Source organism: Chiloscyllium punctatum, chromosome 13, assembly GCF_047496795.1.
Source record: "Chiloscyllium punctatum isolate Juve2018m chromosome 13, sChiPun1.3, whole genome shotgun sequence".
NCBI lineage: Eukaryota > Metazoa > Chordata > Chondrichthyes > Orectolobiformes > Hemiscylliidae > Chiloscyllium > Chiloscyllium punctatum.
Genome location: NC_092751.1, coordinates 1,931,541 through 1,956,379, shown reverse-complemented (window position 1 = coordinate 1,956,379; position 24,839 = coordinate 1,931,541). Strand labels below are relative to the sequence as shown.

At 45.4% G+C, this 24,839-nt stretch overlaps 1 long non-coding RNA gene across 2 annotated transcripts in view; it reads right to left on the bottom strand.

The window, feature by feature from the left end:
• Positions 1–3,602: 3,602 nt before the first annotated feature.
• Positions 3,603–24,839, bottom strand: part of LOC140484531 (uncharacterized) — a 70,763-nt gene continuing 49,526 nt past the window's right edge. Inside the window, exons 3-4 of one of the 2 annotated variants that reach the window (XR_011962229.1) lie at positions 23,512–23,618; positions 3,603–4,301 (exon numbers count right to left, since the gene is read on the bottom strand). This is a non-coding gene — a long non-coding RNA (uncharacterized lncRNA). Of the gene's footprint in view, positions 4,302–17,569; positions 17,690–23,511; positions 23,619–24,839 lie in introns of those variants that run through there. The other variant, XR_011962228.1, reaches the window with a different exon arrangement.

Sequence of the window (24,839 nt, the reverse complement as noted above, 5' to 3'; positions counted from 1 at the left end):
AATTCCCAGCATTTGGATGTAACTTGTGACCCTCCCACAGATGTGTAACGTTACTGGATTGGCCATGCTAACATGGCCGCAGTGTGCAATTTAGGTGGGTTGGGCTAGCCATGGTTAATGTGGGGTTATGGGGGTAGGGTGGGTGAGCAGGTCATTGCAGACTCGATGGGCCGAATAGACCCTTTCTGCACCTATGGGATTCTGTGATTCTAACTAGTTGTGATTGTTGTCCCATTTTCCTCATGCCAGGTTCATTCAAGTCAGATACATATGATTCTGTGTGTGCTCACTCACTCCTTCCCTTCAGTTTTACATCAATTTCACACTGTATGTGAGGGTGGGAATGGATTTGTAAATATAAATACTACAACCGAAACCCCTCCCAGGTCAGGAACTGTTTCTGCTCCTTTCATCACTCACAAGGAACAGGAATATAAAGGTTCCGTCACAAATCCTACAGGAACATAGCGGTTATAATCACCAGAAAAGGCTGAACAGCTCAAAACGCTTTTCTCAAGAAAAGAGGAGGCTCAGAGACAACCTGGTACAAGTAGAAAGCTTTGTGTCTGTATTTTCAGAAATTTGTGGTTGAAATCATTGGGTTGGAAGCATGTTTCATTGCCCCAGATCATCAAAGGTGCTATCTAAATGTGCATCTTTCTTTCTGTCTGAGTTATCAAACAGATGTATAGGTCAATGTCTGAGAGTCTTACCAAATCCCTGATTGAATCTGCCTCCCCCACAATCTCAGGTGCCTCACCACTCACTGGGTCATGGAGAAACTCTGCCATTACAATGAAAGCTTAATTTGCTGTCACCTCTCCTCGTGCTTCCGCCTAATCCCCACTGCCCTTCATTAAATCCCAGCTGTCACTAGTCCACCCACATGGACATGTTGAAGAGCATGACAGGAGAGTGGATTGAAACCGAGAGTTCAATAGCCCGAATGAAATAGGAAGAAGGACATAAACGGTGTTTGTGGATCCCAGGGGATACAGACTCCAGGATTAGTCCTTGTGGGCATTCCTGCAGTAATGAGACAGCATTCACACCTGCACGCACACACACACACCATGGGTGCTGGGGAAAAAATAAGCACTACCACAGTTAGGCGGTAGTGTGGGAGTTGAAAAAAAGAAAAAAAGAAGATAAAAAAAAGAAAAAAAAAGACAGCATTCCATGATGAGAGTTAAATCCGGGTGGCAGTAGAGGGAGCCACTGAACATTAACAGGTTTAGTTCAAACACAGGAGGTTTGTTCAGTCAGTAACAGTGTGTTAGACATGGAGGTGAAGTGAGCAGTGAGGGGAAATGTTACCCCATCTGCCGCTGGATAACTTTCATTGGAACAGGAGGAGGCCATTCAGCCCCTCAACTCTGCTCTGCCATTCATGATGATCATTGCTGATGTGTGATCATATCTAACGTGTGATCATAGCTAACGTACAATTTGCAAAACCCTCTAATTTCATCAATAAACTCCTCTGCACCACACAAGATGAGTATTGGAAAACTAAACATCTGCAAATACTGGGAAATCAGAAATTGCTGGAAAAATTCATTAGGTCTGGCAGCATCTGTGGAGAGTGAACCGTTCGTGTCCAGTGATCAGTCAGGTGACCAGCTGTAGCTGACCATTCTGTTGTTTCTGTAACACTGGAACAGGCTCTGGTGCGAGGGGAATGAGATTGTCAATAACAACTGAGAGAAACAGGAGGATGTTCTCAATTAGAATTCGGAATTCACTTAACCCTCCCAGTGGGACACTCACCGACACAGTCACACTGCGGAGAGGCTGTTCACCTCCCCCATGTATGGAAAGGGATTTACACGATCTTACAATCTGCTGAGACACCAGAGATAGCACGGCGGATTTAGACACTTCACCTGCTCCATGTGTGAGATTCATTCAAATCTCTCACCAGCAGAGAGGCCATTCACCTGCCCAGTGTGTGGGAAAGCATTCACTCAGTCCTCTGACCTGCTTAAACACCAGCGAACTCACTCTGGGGAAAGATCATTCACTTGTTCCCAGTGTGGGGAGAGATTCACTCAAATGAAGCACCTGCGGAATCCCCAGTGAGCCCACACAGGGGAGAGGACATTCAGATGGTGAGTGTGGGAGATGGAATTCAGTGATTCATCCCATCCCCTGAGACCCCAATGGGTTCACTCTGGGTAGGAGCTGTTCACCCCTCTGTGTAGCAAGGGATTTGCTGCGTCTTCAACACGATTGAGAGCCCAGTGAGTGCTCACAGGGAAGTGGTCATCCCCCTGCTCCTTGTGGACTGCAGGACTGTGATTCTGATGTTACTGTCCATCAGAGTCAGGAGTGGACCTTGTACACGATGACACTGTTGGAGTATTGATGTTGTTGTTCTTAACCACATTAACAGGGCTGGAGGTGACTGAACTTACATTACCACTTTCTGAACCTCAGGATGTCTCTCTGGGCATTAAGTCTCCACAAACAGCAATGTGACAATAAACAGGGATCATCTGTTTTGATTTAAATTGGTATTATAGCACGGCTGCTTCACAGCACCAGGTCCAAGGTTGGAGACCAGCCTTGTCCAACGCCCTGCCTGAAGTTCCCACATTCTCCCCATGATAGTGTGGGTCCCCTCCAGGTGCTCTGGTTTCCTCCCACAGTCCAAAGATGTGCAGATTAGTTGCACCAGTCATGTTAAATTGTCCACAGTATCCAGGATTGTGCAGACTAGGTGGATCAGCCATGGGAAATGCAGTGTTACAGTGTTAAAGTGCTCTGGGAGTGATGTTCTGTTGATGGTCGGTGGGGTCTGATGGGCCCATGCTCTCCTTCCACACTGTAGGGATTTTATTCTATGATTGAGGATAAAGTCTACACAGCAGGTTGTCCTTGGAGAAGGAGCATGTAGTGTGGATCAATGCCCTCGATGCCTTTAGATAGAGGTGGGCACCGTAGGGGATACAGTGCTTTATCTCCATCGCTGCCCCCTCCCCACAACTCTACTTTGATTTAGTCCCTTCTCACTCTGTCACTTGTAATGGTTTGCTTGACCCGTAATAGGCTTTGTTTGGAAATATTCAATTGGTTACACAAATGGTTTACTGCTGGTGATTATATGTCTAGAGTGGTGCTGGAAAAGCACAGCAGGTCAGGCAGGATCCGAGGAGCTGGAAAATCAACGTTTTGGCAAAAGCCCTTTTCCAGCACCACCCTACTCTAGGCTCTGGTTTCCAGCATCTGCGGTCCTCACTTTTGCACTGCTGGAGATTATAGGTTAACCAAAAGCAAAATGGTGTAATGATGACTTTGATGGTGGAAAGGTTGCTGTGATCACGTTTCTGGGTCAGAGAAATGGGGAAAAAGAATGCTTCACAGCACGAGAACTGAAAAGCAGTTAAATCAAACCAAAGGTTCAGACAGGGAGGGAATATTTCCCTGGAGTTTGAGGAGCTGGAAAGTGATGGTGTCTGGGAAGAGACAGGATTTTGTTTTACAGAAGTTGAAAGCTTTAAAACTGTTATATTCAGACAATTTAATTTATTTTCTTTAATTTTATTTGCGGTGCAAAAAGCTCTTAGAACATTTTAAATCCAAAATTTACAAACCTTGTGTTAAAGATAAATGTTCAATAAAATCCATCAAACCATCGCTCACTGAAAACTGTTGTGGAAGTGCAATCTCCTGGAGAATCCCTGCCCCCTTCTTCCTACCTGGGCTCCATGATTATATACATACCAGGGAGATAGCAGCAGGAGGAGACCATTCGGCCTTTCAATCCTGCCCCACCATTCAATGGGAAACAGCTGACCATCCAGCTCAGTCTCCTGTTCCTGCTCTGTTCCAATCCCCTTTTCATGACTTTACCTCGAAGAACTATATCTAAGCCCTCCTTTGGCTTCACTGCCTTTTGTTCCAGTGGCATTGCGGTGTTACTGTGTGGCTGTAGGTAGGGGTGATGTGATGGTGCTGCCTCCTGGAGGATGCACTCAGCATCCCTCATTATCCTGCAGTAACATCAACTGGGTTTCAGAAACTAGAGATAGAAACCGTTTCCAGGATATGGGCATCACTGGCTCAGCCAGCATTTATTCCCCATCTCTCCTTACCCTTGAGAAGATGGTAGTGAGCTGCTGTCTTGAACCATTCACCGTCCATTTGGTGCAGATAGACCGACAATGCCGGGAGGGAGAGTGTTGCAGGATTTTGGCCGAGTGATTCTCCATCTTTGGTTCTTCAAATGCTGGGTAACTTAATCACAATCTGCACGTGATTTTGAGATTTCAGTCTGCAAATCTTCACCATCTAGCACCCTGTATAAAAGGAATATGTGCAGGTTAGAAATTCAGAACAGACAATTCTAGTTTCTCTGGAAGATCTATTTCCCCTTTCTTCCCCCAAAGCTGTAACCCTCCAGCCCACTTACTCTCTCCCACCATTCTGACTCTCCTACCCCCTAATGTACACCCTCCCCATTCTCATGGAGTAACTGATAAACAGGTCCATGCCACCACTTCCCGTCCCTGGTTAGACACGGCACCCTTTCTGGGTTCACTTCCTTTCCCTTCAGTTGCTGCAAGTCAATAATGTAACAGCTGAATGAAACAAAAAGAAACAGAAAGGGAGGTGGCAGATCCTAGATAGAAGAGGAACCTTCAGTCTGGGAGAATGGGTCAGATTCTTCCTTGTTTCCCATTGGTCAATTCCCAGTGTTATGTCAAGTTGCGAATGGAACTTGGACCCATCTGGGCGTAGTGCCACTTTGACCACCCCCCCCCAACAGATCAATACTATAGTCAGATGCATCCCTTCTCCAGCCAATCACAGTGTGAAATGCTTTCCGCGAGTTAACCCAAAGAACATGCTCCAAAACCCGCCCACATTCTGTACATGTACAGTGCTGGGTTTCCCCACACACGTGTGGTCCCTGCCTCAGGGACTGTGGGAATTGTAGTCCCCATGAAGCCTCTGGAGACCTGTCCCTGGAAAGTGAAAGAAAGTGTGGGCTGGAGGGTGTTGTGTATAGGATATCTATTCAGACACACAGGACATGTGAGCTGTCACTGGGATTTACTGAGACATCCGCTTAGACACCTCGATTTCTGACATAAGGAATATACATTCAGCCAATTGCGGGGTGGGGAGGTTAATAATGGGCAGCAGATTTTAAGCAGAGGTGGCTCAGTGGCTAGCACTGCTGCCTCATAGCGTCAGGGACCCGGGTTTGATTCCAGCATGAGGCAACTCTGTGGAGTTTACACATTCTCCCCATGTCTGCATGGTTTTGTTCGGTGCTCCAGTTTCCTCCCACAGTCCAAAGATGTGCAGGTTAGGTGGATTGGTCATGCCAAATTGCTCACAGGGTCCATGCATGTGCTGGTTAGGCAATTAGTCACGGGAAATGCAGGGTTACAGGGAATGGGTGGGTCTGAATGGGATGCTCATCATAGGGTTGGTGTGGATTAGAGGGATGAATACCCTGTTTCTGCACTATAGGGACTCTATTCTATTCTCATGAAGAAGAATGTACTTGTCTCAATGTGTTGTGAATCTGTGGAATTTCCTATTCAAAATGCAGTGGATGCCAAGACAATGAGCCAATTTAATGAAGAGATACAGATGTTGAATTTGCAATGAGATGAAGGGTGAGAGAGAACAGGCGGGAAAATCCAGCCAAGACCGAGGTGAGCTCAATCATTACCGTATTAAATGGAGGAGCTGGTTCAAAGGGCTGCATTGCCTCTCCTGTGCCCAGTGCTTATCTTCTTACGGTAATAACTGGAAAGATGAATCCAAAACTCACCACCTTCACCAAAGGAGATTTTCAGAAACAGCAGGATAGTCAGGTGGATTAGCGCTCCAAACTTAGATAGCGAGGAAGCGTGTAGGAGGTAATGATTTTGCAATTTTAAACTGAGGGGTGACAGTGATTTATGGTTTTAGATTGTGTCGTACATTCACAGCGTCCAGAATACTCTGTTGTGAATATCTATCCTGTACTTTAATACAAAGCCAAGGTCACTGACAATGAAAACCAAAACACCCAGGAAACATCGCCTCCCCTCGTAATCTGATAAAAAGACTTGTCATTAATCTGGTTGAATTTAGAACACAGATGGAAAGTGGGAAGATATAATCCAATCCCAAGATACTGTGCTGAAACAAAGGAGACTACAATAGGATGAGGCAGGAGTTGGCTAATGCAGACTGGGAGCAAAGAATTTACTGTGGGACAGTTCTCAGACAGTGGAGGAATATCAAAGTAATTTTTCAAATTTCTCAGCAAAAGTATATATCAGTGAAAAGGAAGGACTGTAGGAAAAGGAGTAATCTGCCATGTCTAAGGAAATAAGGGAGTCTATCAAATTGAAGTAGAAGGCATACAAATTGGCAAAGACCAAGGATAAATTCGGAGATTGGAAAAACTTCCAAGCTCAACAGAAAGCATGATGGAATTGGGGATAAAAAGTGATGAGTAGCTATCCCCAGGGACAGAATAAGTTTACCCTGCTCGAGGGGAACCTATTGTTTGGGGAACATATGGCCTCTGTGATTGTTGAAGCACGTAACTGTTACCAGAGAGATAATCCTGATCAGGTTAAAAATCACAGCACACCCCAAAAGCTTGTACTCCCAAATAAACCTGTTGGACTATAACCTCGTGATGTATGGTTTTTAACTCTGTCCACCCCACCACCGGCTCCTCCACATCAGAATCCTGATAGATACCCCACTGAAACTGAAGAGCCTGTCAGATACTTGAGTGAGCCACGGGGGTTTGCGAGGGGGGGGGGGGGGGGGTGTGGTTTAACCACAAAGTGCTGAACTGAACTAGACTTTCTAACTGCCGTTGCCATGGAGATAATATTGAGAGGCAGTCTGTATTCAAAGTCACAAACCACAAAAGGTATAAGAATGGGAGCCATACATCGGACAGGCGGGGAGTTACCTGATGCTGCCTGAAGGCATTTTGCATGTACACTATCCAGGGAGCTGCCGTGTCTCATCAATAAAGACTCAAAGAAGACCTCTCAGAGTTCTGTGCCCAGTTATTCCTATCCTGCAGGGTTCAGGAATATGAGTACACAGCAGTCAGTCTTCACAGTGGAGGATACGAAGTACATGCCAGTAATTGATAAGGAGACTGAGGAAGGTGAAGACCAAGAAACAACCATTATCACGAAAGAGTTAGAGCTGGGCAAGCTAATGGAGCTAAAGGTAAACAAGTCTCCTAGCCCTGATGGAATACATCCCATGATACCAACAAAGTTAGGGGGAGAAAGAGCAAATGCACTTAGAGTTATAGAATCCTGCAGCAGAGACAGGCCCTTTGGCCCAAACTGGCCCATGCCAATCAGAATGTCCATCCACACTAACCCCATTTCCCTGCACTTGGCCCATCTGCTTCTGAAACTTGGTAAAAACAATGATTGCAGATGCTGGAAAGCAAATACTGGATTAGTGGTGCTGGAAGAGCACAGCAGTTCAGGCAGCATTCAACGAGCAGCGAAATCGACGTTTCGGGCAAAAGCATTCTGAAACTTTCCTATCCCTGTATTTGTCCAAATGTCTTTTACGTGTTGTTAATATACCCACCTCAACCACTTCCACTGGCAGCTCATTCCATATACATACCACCTTTGTGTAGAACAGTTGCCCCTCAGGTTCCCATGTATTCTTTCTCCTCTAACTTTAACCGGATGCCCTCCAATCCTTGAGTCCCTGGGAAAAAGACCGAGTGCATTCACCTTACCCATGCCTCTCATGGTCTTAGACACTTCTATAAAATATTCCCCCGCAGTTTCCTCTGCTCTAAATAAAAAAGTCCTCACTTGTCCAACCTCTCCCTGTACCTCAGACCCCTGAGACCTGACATCATCCTTGTAAATTTCTTCTTCACCTTTCCAGTTGAATAACTGAAACCTACACTGCACTCATCACATTTCCTGTGTTTCCCCACGGCACTGGAACCGATGTGACAACGCCAATGGATTACAATCAATGATCGATAACTCACTCCATGACAATAATCCCATTTTCATAGATTTTTCCATGATGCAGGAATCCTTTTGTCTTTCTGGTTTCATGGTTAAATGTCCTCATACAAAACCAATCTGTGTCTTACCGTTTCCAGGGAGATGTGCCATGATTGTTTAGACTTTCAAAAACCAATGAAATCTCTCTCCACAGTCCCCACGCTAACATGGACTTCACTGTCTCAGTACTTTTCCAGTCACACTGAGATTTGAAATATTCGCCCACGGACAGAAACCTTTCCTTCCAGATGAAAAGTCCAATGATATTCAGATCGGCACGGATCCAGTAACATGAAGTTCAATTTGAATTTCTCAACTGCAAATCCCCCCTTTCAATACTCTATAACAGAGAAAACAGATAGTGCTGGAGATCCTCAGCAGGTCTGGCAGCATCTGAAATGGTGACAGATGCAGGAAACATTGCAGCCTTGAAGAAGTGTTTAGATGATCGCACCAGGCACGTGCGCTTGATGACCATTATGGATAAGTTGGGGACAGAGATCGCTTTCTGGAAGGGCCTTGGTGAGACCACACCTGGAGTACTGTATCACACCTTTGTTCCCCTTTTCCAAGGAAGGCTCTCCTGGTTATTGAGAGAGTGTAAAGGAGGATCACCAGATGAGTCCTGGGATGTGAAGGTAGTTAAGGACTGCAGATGCTGGAAGTCAGAGTCTGTACAATGTGGACCTGGGGAGGTGCAGCAGGTCAGGCAGCATCAGAGGAGCAGGTAGGTTGATGTTTTGGGTCGGGACCCTTTGTCAGTCTTGATTAATAACCTTGACCTGAAACGTCAACTTTCCAGCCCCATCGTATTCATGCTGGTCATCAAGCACCTATTAATTCTAGTCCCACGATCTGGCACTCAGCGTGTAATCGATATTGTAGTGCTTGGTGTGATCATGTAAACACTTCTTCAAGGCTGCAATGTTTCCTGCATCTGTCACCATTTCAGATGCTGATAGACCTGCTGAGGATCTCCAGCACTTTTTGTTTTTATTTGCAGATTTCCACCATTTTGCTGAAGCACAGAGTCATAGACATGTACACAGCTCCAGATTTTGTTGACTCACCTTCCTGGGATGTCAGGACTGATGGCTGAAGAGGGACTCAATCTTCATTTCATCCTCCTGTCTTTTGGCTTTCTGAGCCGCTAACTACATCACTAATATTCTACCTCCCATTCCCTGTCCTGAATCTGACCCATCTAAGCCTACACTTTAGTTCCCATCCCCCTGCCAGACTAGTTACAAACTCACCAATAGAACTAGCAAAAGCCCCCACCAGATTTGTCTCAGTTCTGCCCAGGGGTAACCGGTCAGGCTGGTACAGGTCCCACCCAGAAACAGTCCCAGTGCCTGAAAAATCAAAACCCTTCTCTGGTACACCATTTCCCCAGCCACACATCCAGCTGATCTACCTTCTCATTCCTGCTCTCATTAGCACATGGCACTGGGAGTAAGTCTGACATCATTACATTTCAGGAGCTACATTTTAATGCATCTCTGCTCTCCCTATGTCCAGCTTTCAGGCCCTCATCCCTCTGTTTAGCGATGTCGTTGGTGACTGTGTGTTGCACGACCACGGCCTGTTTACCCTCCAGCTCCAGAATGTCCTGCAGCCACTCCATGATATCATGGATCTTGGCACCAGGGAGATTACATACCATCCTGGATTCATGACTGTGGGCACAGAAGTGCCTGGCTGTACCCCTGATTATTGAATCCCCTGTCACGATAGCCCTGCCACTCTCATTCCTCTTGTTCTGATCAGCAGAGCTCTCTGTGGTGTCATTAACCTGGCTGATGCTGATTTCCCGAGAAGCCACCCCACCCATTCCCGCCCTTACAGAATCCCAAGCGGTATCCAGTATCTGTATGAGAAGGGGATAACAACGGGGGACTCCTGTACTCACTTCCTGAGCCTTTTACTAGATCTGATGGTCACCCATTCCCTTTCTGCCTCTGTAACCCTCACCTGCAGTGTGACTAACTCCCTAAACGTGCTGTCCATAACATTCACAGTATTGCAGATGCTCCACAGTGAGTCCACTCTCAGCTCCAGCTTTGAAAAGCAGTTTCCCAGTAGCTGCAGATGGAACCCTTCCTGCACAAATAGCCGTCAGGGACACTGGAAGCGGCCCTTATTTCCTACATTGTGCAAGAGGAGCACACCACGGGTCTGAGGGCTCCTGTCACAATGTCTCTCTACATTCATCTAGTTACTCCCATTAAGAGAATTTAAATGAGTGAGTAACCTTCCTTCACTTCAAACATGTCCATTATAATAACAAAAAATATCTTTACTTAAGCTGATATGTCATACATTAAAAACTTAAATACTCCACAGGTATCACTGACAAATTGGCTATTCCCATTGGGACTGTGAATTTCTGAAAGGCCTGAACTAAAACTGAGTTTCAGCTTCACCTTCTCCCTCTCCCTGTCTCACCTCACTATTTACACCCAAATCCAAAACACTCTCATTGAGCCAAGCAGCCCTCACAGTGCAGCCCTGTCATTTGCATTGTCTGCTCACACCTACACTGCCCTCAGCCTCCTGTTCCGTTCCAATGTATCTCAATGGGAGCTCAGGACCAGCATTGCATCTTTCAATTCAGCCCTTTGTAACCCCAGAGTCAAAATGGACTTCAGCAGTTTCTGAATGAACAGACAGTTGTCAGAATCTGGAACGTTCCACCTGAAATGGTGCTGGAATTTGAGTCCACGAGAAATTTGCAGAGAATTGGAAGTAGGGAGTTTACAGATTAACATTATAAAGTGGATGATTGAGACTAAATCTGACAGTTCCTGCAAGAAGGCGAGGTGTAATTTGGATAAATCTGTGCTCTCTCTCAGGCCAATACCTCCTTCCACAGCTACAGGGCCACAAATTAAACACATACCCAAAGGGTGATCCAACCATGAACTTGAACATCTTTCTGCTTTTGGCTTGACAAAAATATTGAAGATATGTTCCCACAGACAAAACAGACAAATCTTTCTCGTTCCACAGTTAAATGCCAATGATATTCAGATTCTGATGACTCCGCTGACTGTAGAAACTTGTGTATTAAGATCCCAGTCTCAATTAACCTCAATTAATATCCTATAAAATGAATTCACAAAACAAAGCTCACAGTCAGTGCAAGATGAAAAGTGAAGACAAACACTTCTCTTGGTCTGTGTTTGATGTGTAAATACTCCTCTTCAAATCACCCCGCCCCCACCCAGGAAGAGGACACGTGCATGCTCCTTGCTGTACCTTGCCCCAAATAAAGATGGTGGCTAAAACCCAGGACTTCTCACTACCTGAGGCCCAAGCCATCTTCCCGTTTGCTGCAAACATGGGACTAAGAGGTTCTAATTCAGACTAACGACCTGCCCAGAGTGTAACTAAACCCACCCAGTCTACACTGATACATTTCATCTGGTTTCTGCTGCCACTCTCCCCTTTCCCCTTTCCACCTCCTGCACACACCATGGGTCATCACGGGTCCAGTGATCCTTCCTCAGAACCGATGACAGTTGGGAAAATTAGAATCCCTTCAGGAAACAGGCCCTTTGGCCCAACAATTCCACACCCACCCTCCGAAGTTTATCCCACCCAGACCCATTCTCCTATTCTATTACTCTCTATTTCCCTGGACTAATGCACATCCCCGAACACTACGGGAACCTTAGCTGGGCCAATTCACCTAACCTATAGATCTTTGGACTATAGGAGATAAGGGTTAAAGAGTAAATAATAGGTGGGGACAGAGCCCAAAGAGACACAGGAACATTTGGAAAGATAAAGGAGTGGGAAGGTGGAAAGCTGTTAATGGAGGAGACAGGAACCTTCTAGAATCTCAGTGGCGGTGGTGGAAATGGTGGCTGATGATCTACATTGTGCCTGCAAAAAAGACCCTGACCTTCCAGTTGCCTGCTCTTTAACACACAAGACTGTTCCCTGTCCAACATCTCTGTCTCACGCTTACTACAGTGTTCCAGTGAAGCTTGATGCAAGCTGGAAGAACACTTCAGAACATACCAAATGACTTCCTATTTCAAGGACTGCAATCTCCCCTCACATGTGATTAACAATGCCCTCCAGTGTATCTCCTCCACTTCCCACACCACTGCCCTTGAACCCCACCCCTCCAAATGCAACAAAGATGGAATCCCACCATCCTCACCTTCCACCCAGATACAACCCATCATCCTCTGCTCTTTCCACCATCAGATCCAACCCCCTGAGATATATTTCCTTCCCCACCCCTTTCAGCTTTCCACAGAGATCATACCTTCTGTGACTTCCACGTTAGATTCACGGTCCCCACCAACCCACCCTCCACTCTAAGCACCTTCGCTTGCCACTGCAAGAGGTGGAAAATCTTTGCCCACACCTTCCCCTCACCTCCATCCAAGGCACCACTGGATCCTCCCACATCCAGCAGAGATTTCCCTGCCCACCCAAACACCTCACCTATTGTGTCCCTTGCTCTCAGGACATCAAATTGTGGAATATTTCAGGGAACATTTCTGGGACACATGCACCAACCAACCCCACCGCCATGTGGCCGACCATTTCGGCTACCCCCCACCCCCTCCGTCACCACGCTGCCAAGGACATGCAAGTCCTCCATCCCAAATCCGAGCCACCCGACACCTGGAGGAAGAACACCTCATCTTCCACCTTGGGAACTTTCAACCACACGGCATCAAGGTTTCCTCATCTCCCACTCCCCAACTTATCTCAGATTCAACCCTCCAACTTGGCACTGGCCTCTTGAAAAGTCCCATCTGTCCATCTTCCTTTCAATTGTCCATTCCAAACTCTCACCATGACCCTCCATCCACAAACACCTATTGCCTTCCGAGCTCCCTTCCCCCAACCCCAAACACCCCTCCCTATTTATCTCTCAGCCATATTCCACCACCCACATTTCTGATGAAGTGCTGACATGCCCAATACATCAATACCCCTGCTCCTTGGATGCTGCCTGACCTGCTGTGCTTTTCCAGAGCCACACTTTAACACAAACTGGAAGAACAACACCTCACCTCCCACTCGGGGACCCTGCAACCCTCTGGCTTCAACATCAAATTCAATAATTTTAGGTCCTGAACTCTCCCATGTCCGAGAATCTTTGCCCCCTACCACACATACCAGGCCTTGTTATTACGTAGCCTGCCATTACACACTACCTATGGTTAGCCACTAACAGTCCCCACAAACAGTTATTCACCCTCCACCCGTCAGATCGTTATCCACTCCTTTGTCCAACTGCTCCTATCTCTCTCTTTGAACTCTATCCCCACCGATCATTTACTCCTTAACCCCTACCTTCTGCATAAAAACAGACTTTTTTTCTCAGTAACATCAGTTCCTGAGGAAGCGTCACTGGATCGAAAATGTGAACTGATTTCTTTTCACAGATGCTGCCAGATCTGCTGAGCTTTTCCAGCACCGTCTGGTTGTTGTGTGTGATTTACAGCATCCGCAGTTCTTCTGGTTCTAATTTACCCGGAGTATATAATTCAGGTCCAGCAGACTGAAACAGTGTTTATCAACCTTCCCAGTCCACACTAACTCCATCTCTCCCCCAGTATCTGCTATCTCTCCCACTCCTTCACATTCAGTCCCCCCTCACAGTGACACTGCGCCTGCAAAGCTGATGGTCATGTGTTGGCCTGCTGGACCCACCCCTCATTCACTCCCATTGGCTGGAGGATCATGCCAACTCTCCTATTGGTCTGAAGCTGTGTCAATCAGCCAGGCCCCATTGTGACCTGAGTGGTGGGATCCTCCCAGGTGCATCAGAGGCTGAGGGGTGACCTCATAGAGGTTTATAAAACCATGAGGGGCCTGGGTAGGATAAATAGACAAGGTCATTTCCCTGGGGTCGGGGAGTCCAGAATGAGAAGGCAGAGGTTTAAGATGAGAGGGGAAGAATTTAAAATGGATCTGAGGGGCATTTTTTTTTTCCCACTGGGGTTGGTGCGTGTATGGAATCTTCTGTCGGGAAGTGGAGGATGTTGGTACAATTAAACCATTTGGCATCTGGATGGGTATATGAATAGGAAGGGTGTAGAGTGATATGTGCCAAGTGTTGGCAAATGGGACTAGATTAGGTTGGGATATCTGGTCAGCATGGACCAGTTTAACCAAAGCGTTTATTTTCATGCTGTACATCTCTACGGCTCTGCCCTGTGATGAGCTTCATCATTCACAGTGAATGGGGCAGTATCACATAACATAGGGCCTGGGGGCTATTCAGCCCATTGGGGCTGTACTCTCTCCCTCTGGAGATGGTGCCAGTCAGTCCCAACTCACCTCCTTTTGGACATATCCCTCCAAATCCTTCCTTAAAAAAGTTAAATTTCAAATTTGTTTTGACAATAACTACTGTATCTGCATCCAGCTGTCGGTCAAACTGTTCCAGATACTAAGAACTTAGTGAGTAAAATAATCTTCACATTTTTCCTCTGCATTATTTGCCAGTTACCTGAAAATAGTTACTAAAAATTGTGACGTTAAAAATTTCTCACTCTGTCTCTCTATAAATGAAATACCCTGGAAACAAATCAACTCCTGGTCGAAATCACTGCTTAACCTTCTCAGCTCCAAGTAGAATTATCTGACCTTCTGCTAACTCTCCATAAAAAAGAAACCTATCTTAATTTTAATTTATTAGTGTCATAGAGATGTACAGCACAGAAACAGACCCTTCAGTCCAACCTGTCCATGCCGACCAGATATCCTAAATTAATCTCGTCCCATATGCCAGCAGTTGGCCCATAGCCTTCTAAACCTTTCCCAATCACATATCCAATGAGATGCCTTTTAAATGTTGTAACTGTACCAGCCTCCACACTTTCTCAGGCAGCTCATTCCATACAAGTGCCACGTTCAGCTTGAAACTTTGCCCTTAATATCCATTTTCAATCTTTTCCCTCATGCCTGTGCTTTCTATTTTTGGACTCACCTAAACAGGAATAAGACCCTGGCTGTTTACCCTATCCATGCCCCTAACGATTTTATCAACCTCTATGGTCATCCGATTCTCCAGTGAAAACAGCCTCAGTCTATTCAGCCTCTCCCTATAGCTCAATCCCTCAACCCTGGCAACATCTTTGCATCTTTTCCGAATCCTTTCAAGTTTCACAATATCATTCCAATAGCGGGGAGACCAGGACTGAAAGCAGAATTCCAGAAGTGGCTGAATGAATGTCCTGTACAGCTGCAAAATGACGTCACAACACCTGTACTCAATGCACAGACCAATAAGGGCAAGTACAGCAAACACTTTCTTCACTACCCTGCCTATCTATGATTCCACTTTCAAGGAACTATGAGCCTGCACTCCAAGATCTCTTAGTTCAGCAACACTCCCCAGGACCTTCCCATTAAGTGTAGAAGTCCTGCCCTGATTTGCTTTTCCAAAATGCAGAACCTCAAATTTTCTAAATTAAACTTCATCTGCCACTCCTCAGCCCATTTGATCGGAGTCTCATTGTACTTTCAGGTAACTTTGCTATCCATTGCACCTCCAATTTTGGTGTCTATTGTAAACCTACTAACCATAGCTCCTATATTCACATAGAAATCATTTATATAAATGGCAAAAAGCAGTGGACCCAGTACCCAGCCTGACAGCATATTGCACATCACAGGCTTCCTGTCCAAAAAGTACCCTCCACTATGACACTGACTGCTCAGCAAGGTTAGAGCTCATGGAATACAGGGAGAATTAAGCATTTGGATACAGAACTGGCTCAAAGACAGAAGACAGAGGGTGGTGATGGAGGATTGCTTTTCAGACTGGAGGCCTGTGACTAGTGGAGTGTTACAAGGATCACTGCTGGATCCACTACCTTTCGTCATTTATATCAATGACTTGGATGTGAACATAGGAGGTATAGTTAGTGAGATGACACCAAAACTGGAGGTGTAGTGGACAGTGAAAAAGGTTACCTCAGAGTACAATGGGATCTTGATCAGATGGGTGAATGGGCTTAGGATTGGTATTTTGGGAAAGCAAATCTTAGCAAGACGTATACACTTAATGGTAAGGTCCTGAGGAGTGTTACTGAATAAAGAGACCTTGGAGTGCAGGTAGATAGGATAGTGAAGGTGGCATTTGGTATGCTTTCCTTTATCGGACAAAGTATTGAGTACAGGAGTTGAGAGGTCATGTTGGGGCTGTACAGGACATTGGTTAGGCCACTTTTGGAACGTTCCATACAAATATGGTCTCCCTCCTATTAGAAGGATTTTGTGAAATTTGAAAGGGTTCAGGAAAGATTTACAAGAATGTTGCCAGGATTGGAGGATTTGAGCTAGGCTGGGGTGGTAAATAGAGGTTGAATAGATTGGGGCAGTTTTCCCTGCAGTGGAGGCCGAGAGGTAATCTTATCGATGCATATCAAAACATGAGGTGCATGGATAGGATAAATAGACAAAGTCTTTTCCCTGGCGTGGGGGAATCCAGCACTAGAGGGCATAGGTTTATGGTACGAGGGGAAAGACTTTAAAGAGACTTGAGAGACAACGTTTTCACACAGAGGGTAGTACGTGTATGGAATGAGCTGACAGAGAAAGTGGTGGTGGCCATTATGATTGCAACATTTAAAAGACATCTTCATGTGTATATGAATAGGAAGGATATGGGCCGGGTGATGACAGGTGGGACTAGATTACATTGGGATATCTGATCAGCATGTACTGGTCGGACCGAGGGGTCTCTGTTTCTGTGCTGTCCATCTATGACTGTTTGACCTTCCAGCCAATTCTGTATTGAAACAGCTAGTTCCGCCAGAATTCTATGGTATTGAACCTGCTAACCAGTGTGTTATGTGAAACTCTGTCTTTCTCAAGTCCAAGTTACTGATTTCAATGCACAAAGCCATGCTGACTCTCCCTAATCATTTTTGCCTTTCCAATGACATGTAAATCCTGTCCCTGAGAATCCCTTCCAACAACCTCTCTGCCACTGACTTCAGGCTCACCGGTCTATAGTTCCCTGGCTTTTCCTTACCACATCTCTCAAATAATGGCGCCAGTCTTCCAGCACCTCACCTGTGGTGTTTGATGATACAAATATCGCAGCGAGGGGCCCAGCAAAAGCTTTTCTAATTACCCACAAAGTTCTGGGATACACCTGATCAGATTCCAGGGATTAATCCACCTTTATGCATTTTAAGTCATCCAGTACCTCATCCTCTGTAACATGTACACTTGCCAAGATATCACTATTTATTTCTCCAACTTCTCTAACTTTCATATCCCCTTTCAGTAAAATCTGACATTAAATACTTACAGAATCTCTCCCACCTCCTGCTGTTCCATAGACAGTCTTGTTGATCTTTGAGGGTCGCTATTCTCTGCCTCGTTATTCTTTTGTCTTTAGTGTATTTGTAGATTCTCTTTGGTTTTTTCCTTAAACCTATTTCCCAAAGCTATCTCATGTCCTCTTTTCTGCCTCCTGGTTTCCCGCGAGTATACTCCTACTGCCCTTATAGTCCTCTAGGGACTCACTCAAACCACATGGTCTGTACCTGCCATATCCTTTCTTCATTTTCTTGATCAGAGCTTCAATTTCTCAGATCACGCAGCATTCTCGACGCCTCCCAGCCTTGGCCTTAACGGGAACTTACTATCTGCGTACTCTCATTGTCGCAGGCCTATGGAGACAATGGCAGATGATGACAGAGAAACAATCATTATCAGTAAAGAGGTCGTGTTGGGAAAGCTAACAACTCATCCTTATCTCTATAATTCCTCTCTAGCCTCAGAACTATCACTATCTCTGGTATCAAAAACATCTCAATCTCTGCAACATCCTCCAATCTCTAATCTCCTCCAGTCTCAACACCCTCCCTATCTTTAATCTTGTCCACCCTCACAAATCTCTGTGATGTGCCTTTCTTTAATTTCAACCTTCAGGATAACCCATTTTTATTTCAGATCCCTGAACCCTGAGCTCCACAATGTCCCGCTTAACCTCTGTCACATTTTCCTCCAAAAAAACATTAATCAATCATGTATTCTAATATCACCTTCTCTGACCTGGTTTCCATTGTGGCTTGTCATATTCCTTTATTATGCATCTGTGGTCTACATGACAGAAAAAGCTGTTGTGGTCCATCAGGATTATGCTGTAAAGAAATCTCCCAGCTCACTATTTTAATCCCATTTTCCAGCACTGAGCCCATAGACCTGTCAGTCTTGGCATTGCAAGTATGTTCCTAAATACATCTGAAATGCCATCGGGATTTCTGTCTCTCACTCACTTCCAGACAGTGAGGTTTAGTGCAACTGTTGCTCTATGATGACATCACCCACAGGCACACAGAGCAGCTGGGTCTGTACATACCTGAGATCGCCCACACATTAGGAAGGATGGCAGGGTCCCTGAGAGGGGGCACAGGAGAGTTACCAGGATGGTTCAAGGAATGGGGGATTGAAGTTGGAGAATTTGTGGGGCTTTTTTAACATTAATTACTCATGTGACATGTGTGTTGCTAATACACATCAAGAATAACCATCCACAATTAATGGACTCTCCTTTTCAACCTATCCCCTTTCTTGCGCTGTGGCAACCTTCAGGTTAACCACCACCGACATCTCTCTCTAATGAGAGAGTAGTCCTATGGTCTGGGAGGACAATGCTGACTTGATCTTTCACACAGAGATGCCACTGTGCCTCGAGGGTGGGGAGAGAGAATGCTGAAGGTGGTGGATGGGAAAACACTCAGGTACAGTGCTTTATCATGGAGGATGTTCAATTTCTTTAATATTGTTGGGCGGTGGGGGGGGGGTGCACTGATGCAGGCAAGTGGAGAATGTTCCAACACAATCCTGATGTGTACCTTATAGAGAGTAAACAGACATTGGGGAATCAGCGGTTTGGAAAAACTGAGAGTATTATCCTTGTAGCAAAGGAAATTGTGGGGAGCTGTGACAGAGCGGTTTACAAAAGTTACACATTATAATAATAAACCTTATACCCATCAGCTCATTATACAAGGATTACAGGACACATGTTGAAGATTTGGGAAGATCTATTGAGAGGATGGTTTGATTCAAAGGAGAACTGTTATGCAGCAAATGGTATTGATCTGGAACACAATACCCTCACACAATATGAATATCCAGGTCCTGAAGTATAGAGTAATTCTGTCAGAGTTTGGCGTTACAATGACTGAGATTCCCATCTGAATGTACACCTGTAATACAAGTTTATAAAATCTGTCACTGTCAGTTCAAGTTTGAAACTCATACAATCCCCTCCTCCTGGCCCAGGATGATTAGATTACTTACAGTGTGGAAACAGGCGTTTCGGCCCAACAAGTCCACACTGACGTGCAACCCACCCATTGCCCTACATTTACCCCTTTACCTAACAATATGGGCAATTTAGCATGGCCAATTCACCTGACCTGCACATCTTTGGACTGTGGGAGGAAACCGGAGCACCCAGAGGAAACCCACGCAGACACGGGGAGAATGTGCAAACTCCACACAGTCAGTCGCCTGAGGCGGGAATTGTACCTGGGTCTCTGGCGCTGTGAGGCAGCAATGCTAACCACTGTGCCACCGTGCCGTCCTGACTGTACACATTACCCCTGGTGGAGGTCAGCAGGTAATTCAGGGGCAAATCTGTGTGGGTTTCTAGGTGTTTCCACCTTGGGACTTCATGTGACTGAACATGGGACAGAATGATCCAAGATTCAGTCAGATATAGAGAGCAGGATTTGCTTCCTTTTCTTTCTTTCTGTGCTGCCGCTGTGCCTCCTCAATAAGACCATGGGGTGTGAAAGGCTCATGCAGCTCGGTGGGCAAGTTGTCCATTCTGACCAATGGGCAGTAAGTTCCTCCCAGTCATTAAACAGAGTATCCCTGAAAACATAGCAACTGAGCATGATTCCCACTCCCCAGTGATCCCAGTAAATGTTTCAAATAATGAGGGGGGAAATCTCCTAGAAAAGGCATAACAGGAATGTTCCAAGAGGATTATAAACAGTTTACAGAGAGATATTCACAGGAAAAGTGTGCAACAAGTTGGCAAATGGAGTATAACTTGGGATAAACTGTAGAAAGCTGCACCAGAAAGGGACTGGGGGAAAATGAGCAGGAAACAAAAAGCTAGTACACAGTTACAACATGGAATCAGGAAGGGGAATGGAATGCTGTCCCTTATTTCAAAGAGTTTGCAATATAAGAGTTTGGAGTATATACCTTAGGGCAACTAAACAAATGGCGAGTGAGACCACAACTGGAGTAACGTGAACAGATTTGGTCGCTTTAGTTAACGAAACAGAGTAGTTTATTGGAGGCATTTGAGAGAAGATCCTTTGGGATGATCCCTGTTTTTGAAGGGATTATCCTGTAAATAAAGGCTGAATAAGTTGGGAATCTACTCACTGGACTTTGGAAGAATGAGAGGTGATCTCTTTGAAACATACAGGATTCTGTCAAGGTTTGACAGGGTAAATATGGAGAGGATGTGTCCCATTCCGGGTGAGTCTTGAACCAGATTCTGGGGGTCAGTAGCAGAATTTAGGGTTCTGTTTCAGATTTGTCAAGTTAAAGGCAACACTGACACAGGTTAGGGTTTCAGGAGCAATGGAGCTGGGGTGAGAAGGAGACAAGCAAAGTTTTAGAGATTGGAATTCCTGGTGTTTGTGATTGTGTAGATGTCTGATCAGAAGGTCACCTTGGGGTCAGATATGAAAACAATATTGTGAAGAATGTAGTTCTGCCTCAGACACTTCCCAGTGAGAGGGAGGGACACAGCAGTAAGGAAAATGTATTTGGAATAACAACTGAAAGCAATGGGTTTAACAATTACAGTGTTTCATTGGAGTGAATTGCAGCTAATCGAAGCGTGGTAAGCAGTTTGATAACTGAGTAATAGTGGAGTAATGGAGACGGATGATGGGGAAGGAGAGCTGGACATTGTCAGTGTACATGTGAAACCTAACACTGTGCTTTTGGGCGATGTTACCTCCTGGCAGTATGTAGGTGAGAAACAGGACGGACCAAGGATAGATCCTGAAGGGACACCAAATACAATGAATTCAGAAAGGAAAGGGAGAGTGGAGATGGAGCAGGATTTTCCAATGATGGTGAGGTCAAATATTAGGTTTTAGCAGAATGGGAGAGAAGGACATAACCAGAAAAAACAGACAGACAGATCATGGAACAATATCTGTGAATTGCAAGGTGGGGGTGGGGGGGGGGGCGGGGGGGTGGTGTGGGTGGTGACAAGCAGGAGGATGAGACAGAGATTTGGAATGTCCATGATGTAGCTACACTAGGGTAAATGGTCAAGACGACCTCTAATAAGGCTTGACAAAGGACTCGAGGAAATGAAAGTTTAGGACTAAAATGAGGAGCACCCTTGTGAGGCAGTCTGGCTCGGTGGGCTAGTGGAGAGGGAGGGAAGAAGCAGAGGCAGCTGATCGGATTATCTCAATGTTATTGACAGAGAAACTCCATGTGCTCCTCACTCTTATTGTTGGAGGGGAGGATGGAGGAGACAAGATAATGGACAGTGCTTTTATTTCCAAAACAATAAACAAAACCTGTGATAGTGATTATAAACATAAGTGAACAAACCTGTCGTATTTATCATTTATCAAGAATATTAAAATATACAACTGAAGTTCAGGTTTGAATCCCAAATCGGTAGAGGGTGGCTCTGAATTCAAGAAAAAAATAACTGGAATGAAGAATCTACTGTTTGCCATGGAACCATTGGGGACGTTTTTCTGCTATTGACAATGTCCTTGAGGGAAAGAATCCAGACAGTGGCCCATCAAGTCACTCATTGTATTAATCACTGCACAGTCTCAACAAAGGAATGAAACTGGATGGACCACATTCCATCTACCAATGCACTAGCAAATACAACCACAAAATCAGCCCGCTTGACCCTGCAACTTTCGCCTCACTGTGGGCCAACAACAGCAGCAGAACTGTACTCCAGCCCAATCTGAAATCTCATGGCCTGATATCCTCCACTTAACCATTAACATCAAGCCAGGGGAATCAACCCTGGTTCAATGGTGAATGCAGGAGGGCATGCCAGGAGCAGTACAAGGCATACCTAAAATTGAGGTGCCAACCTGGTGCAGCGACCAAACCTGCATGCCAAACACCACAAGCAACACCAAATAGAACGAAGTGATCCCATAACCAACAGATGAGATCGGAGTTCTGCAGTTCTGCCACACCTAGTCAAGAATGGTGATGGACAATTAAACAACTCACTGGAGGAAGCATCACAGATATCCCCACCCTGACCGATGGAGGGGTCTCACACATTCATGCAACAGATAAGAGGACAGCATTAGCAGCGATTTTCAGCCAGCAGTGCCAAGCCTTCTCCATTGGTCCCTCACATCACAGATATGAATCGACTTGGCTGAAAACTCATTTCCAATCAGATCAAGAAATTGATAAGCAGTGTAAAGGTATGGGCCCTGCCAATATTCTGGCAATAATACTGTTGGCTGTGCTCCAGAACCTGCTGCCCAACAAGGCAAGTACTGCTCCAGCACTGGCACCTACCGACTTTGTGGAACATTGCTCAGGGATGTTCCAACACAACAACACAGGGCAGATCCAACACAGGGCAGATCCAACCCAGCCAATTCCCCTCCATCAGTCCACACTCGCTCAGCAGTGAGGTGATGGAAGGTGTCATCAACAGTGCTGCCAAGCAACTGCTCAGCAATAACCTGCTCAGCGATGCCCATTTTGGGTTCTGCCTGGGCCACTCAGTTCCTAAGCTTGTTACAGACTTGATTCACAAATTGACAAACAGCTGAATGAGGTGAGGATGACAGGCCAGACCCCCTCCAAGACCACTATTTCGACTTCAGTGATATCACCTGACCTCACCACAGTCTCAGCTCATTTGCTGAAACTCTCATTCATTCCTTTTGTTAATCTAGATTTCATTGTCTAAACCCACTCCTGGCCAGCATCCCACATTCACCCTCCCAATAATCTCTAGAATATTGAAAACTCTACTGCCGAAGTGCTCACTTGTACCAAAACTTGCTGATCAATCAAAAGACTCCCATTTATAAGCAACAACAATTTACTTTCGCACCTTTGAATTAATTCCTGGCTGTAATCATTCCTATCTCCCTGCACCACACACCCTTTCATATCTCAATAACTCATTTTAGTTCAGACTCTGAATGATGTGTTTACTTTTGAGTTCACCTGTGTGACTGTTTCTATGGACTCCAAGGGAACATGGTCTGGAATCCCCACTCTGACTCTCTAAGATCTACTTTCTTCCTTTAAGGCATTCTTGAAAAACTGCTTATTTGGCAATCGTTTTGGTCACCGGACACAATATTCTCCAGCTGTAGCCTTATGTCAAAACTTCTCAATAATATTTTTGTGAAATTAAAACCATGATGATTTGTACAGATATCTTCTACTCTTCAATATCGCTGAGTGAATAATCTGTAATGTCTCTTACCCAACCACGTTGTGGGAGCACCTTCACCACACAAACTGCAGCAGTACAAGGAAGTCAAACATCACCCTCTCCACAGGCAACAAGGCTTTGGCATTGATCACTGGTTTCTGTGGAAGGAGAAATACACAGTTGATGTTTCAGGGAGTGCAATATGAATTACAGGGAATGAAAATGGTGCAGAATTTGACTGTCAGAAAATTGAAGGAAAATGCACTCGCTTAATGGAAAAAAGAATTCTTGACTGTCAAAGATATTGTGGAAAAAATAACCTGATAATGGAACAGCATATGGTCAGGAGCCGGGCAGCAGTGGACAATTCATTTACATTCCTGAAGAAGGGCTTATGCCCAAAACGTTGATCCTCCTGCTCCTCGGATGCTGCCTGGCCCGCTGTGTTTTTCCAGCTCTACATTTTTCAATTCATTTACAAAACAGCTGTGAAAGTAATAGTAAAATACCATACAGAGCAAAAATATACCCATGAGAGACTGAGGAAGCTAGATACTGAACAAGTGGACATCAGAGAACCCAGAGGTGTACCAGAGGAGAGTTCACTTTTATGATCCCACAGTCAAAGATGTCGAGCACAGAAATAGACTTTTTTCGGTCCAACCTATGCCAACCAGATATCCTAACCTAATCTACCTAAATTAAATCCTTTTTGCCACTTCTCAGCCCATTGGCCCATCTGATCAATATCCCACTGTACTCTGAGATAACCTCCTTCATTGTCCACAATAGGCGGCACGGTGGCACAGTGGTTAGCACTGCTACCTCACAGCGCCGGAGACCTGGGTTCAATTCCCACCTCAGGCGACTGACTGTGTGGAGTTTGCACATTCTCCCTGTGTCTGCGTGGGTTTCCTCCGGGTGCTCCGGTTTCCTCCCACAGTCCAAAGATGTGCAGGTCAGGTGAATTGGCCATGCTCAATTGCCCGTAGTGTTAGGTAAAGTCTAGATGTAGATGTAGGGGTATGGGTGGGTACGCTTCGGCGGGGCGGTGTGGACTTGTTGGGCCGAAGGGCCTGTTTCCACACTGTAAGTAATCTAATCTAATCTAAACCTCCAATTTTGGTGTCACCTGCAAACTTACTAACTATACGGCCTCTATTCACATCCAAATCATTTAAATGAATGACGAAACAAATCCAGAAAAAAAAAGTCAATTTCTCTGGGTTTGAATGTGCTCTGTGTAAATCCTGCCCTCTGACTCTTTATACCAGGGAAGGCTGCACAGACATCCCTCTGAACTTTGCCCCCTACAAAGCTGGCGGCCGCGCACGTGTCCAGTGAATCATTGCCCCCAATAAAGATGGCGGCGCTCACTC